Source organism: Salvelinus sp. IW2-2015, unplaced genomic scaffold (genome assembly GCF_002910315.2).
Source record: "Salvelinus sp. IW2-2015 unplaced genomic scaffold, ASM291031v2 Un_scaffold1234, whole genome shotgun sequence".
Lineage (NCBI taxonomy): Eukaryota > Metazoa > Chordata > Actinopteri > Salmoniformes > Salmonidae > Salvelinus > Salvelinus sp. IW2-2015.
Window position 1 is genome coordinate 291,229 of NW_019942789.1, and position 1,942 is coordinate 293,170.

At 43.4% G+C, this 1,942-nt stretch overlaps 1 long non-coding RNA gene across 1 annotated transcript; it reads left to right on the forward strand.

Annotated features, from left to right (window-relative positions):
* The first annotated feature begins 1,521 nt into the window (after positions 1-1,521).
* Positions 1,522-1,832, forward strand: LOC139024237 (uncharacterized). Its single transcript, XR_011475525.1, has 3 exons — positions 1,522-1,544; positions 1,595-1,689; positions 1,805-1,832. It is a non-coding gene; the product is annotated as an uncharacterized lncRNA (long non-coding RNA).
* The last annotated feature ends 110 nt before the right edge of the window (positions 1,833-1,942 follow it).

Sequence of the window (1,942 nt, forward strand, 5' to 3'; positions counted from 1 at the left end):
ATGTGCAACCTCAACCTTACGTGACAGGATGAAATAATACACGAGGCAAACATGGAAAGACTGAAGGTGTAGACTCGGTGAAGGCGTAGACTCGGTGAAGGCGTAGACTCGGTGAAGGCGTAGACTCGGTGAAGGCGTAGACTCGGTGAAGGCGTAGACTCGGTGAAGGCGTAGACTTTGGTTTAATACATTCACCTCCAAGCTTACTCCGTGCTTCTGCATTGCTTGCTGTTTGGGGTTTTAGGCTGCGTTTCTGTACAGCACTTTGTGACATCAGCTGATGTCAACGGGGCTTTATAAATACATTTGATTTGATTGATTGCTGAAACTCTCGTAAAAAGGCCGTTTCTTTTTTTTTTTAACCTTGACCCCTACAGAAAGAGGCTGCTGTTAATTGTCACTGTGATTTATAAAGTAGGCTATAGATTCTTCATTCCCACCCTCATTCAGAATATTTTCTAACAATATAAAGATATTGAAACACTTTTTTTTTTTTTTTTTTTACTATACTAGTAATTCTTGCGTAAGAAAATGTTGTGTGTGGGTTGCCGTAGTTGATTCCAGTAAAAGTTCTTCCTGTAGAACCTCGTTCAGCCCTCATGCTGCCGCTCACCCAGTCATTTATGATGCAGTTGTACCATTTTATTTAGGATGCTCAATGTGTTATCGGTCTATCATGTAAACAAACACTTCTTACTGATTTACGTTTGTACAAATACAAATCTTTCAATCATTCACTGGTGTAGTCACCAGGGTGGCGTCAACCAGGCTAGTAGGACTCTTCTATTGAAGAGAATAAGAATGTTTCAGCCAAAGGACCCTAACCCTTTAACTTCAGAAGCATCTCTCTCTCTCGCTCTCTCTCTTTCTTTCTCGCTCTCTCCCTCTCTCTCGCTCTCTCTCTGTCTCTCTCTCTCGGCTCTCTCTCTCTCTGATCTCTCTCTCACTCTCTCTCTCAGCTCTCGGCTCTTGGCTCTCGTCTCTCGTCTCTCTCTCTCTCTCGCTCTCACACACACAATTCAATTTGCTTTATTGGCATGACGTAACAATGTACATGTACATAATAAGGTTTTCAAATTTTGGGGAAATGACACTCTCTAATTGTTTTATATTTTTGACATTTTGTCAGGAAATGCAGCTCTGTCTCAGGTTCTGCTGTGGTGCAGTGGTTGCACAGCCTTTCCTCTACAGGGAGCCAGGTTTTCCTGTGTCTACCCTTCTCAATGACTAGGCTGTGCTCACTGAGCCTGTACTTTGTCAAGGTTTTTCTAAGGTTTTGATCAGTAACCATGGTCAAATAGTTTACTCTCATACTCTCTCTCGCTCTCTCGCTCTCGCTCTGCCTGTCTACTCCTCCAGTAGCTGTAATGACAGAAAATGCTTACTATTAGACAGTCACACACACACACACACACACACACATTGTGTAGTGTAGTGTGTTGTAGTGTGGTGAGTTAGTGTGTGTGTTGTAGTGTGGGGTGTTTGTAGGGTGGTTGTGTGTAAGTGTGTGTGTGTGTGTAGTGTTGTGTTGTAGTGTAGTGTGTGTTGTAGTGTGTTGTAGTGTATGTGTTGTAGTGAGTGTGTTGTAGTGTAGTGTGTTGTAGTGTAGTGTGTTGTAGTGTAGTGTGTTGTAGTGTAGTGTGTTGTAGTGTAGTGTGTTGTAGTGTAGTGTGTTGTAGTGTAGTGTGTGTGTTGTAGTTGCTAGTGTAGTGTGTCGTAGTGTTAGTGTGTGCGTAGTGTAGTGTGTCAGTATCGTGGTAGTGTGTCGTAGTGTAGTGTGTCGTGGTTAGTGTAGTGTGTCTAGTGTAGTGTCGTAGTGTAGTGTGTTGTAGCTCTAACCGGCCAGTGAAGACCAAGCCTGAATCAACACAACACAGTGGAGCTGAAACATCCTCCCACACGTCCGGACTTGTGAAACATCCTCCAGCTGAGTAAACGAGGG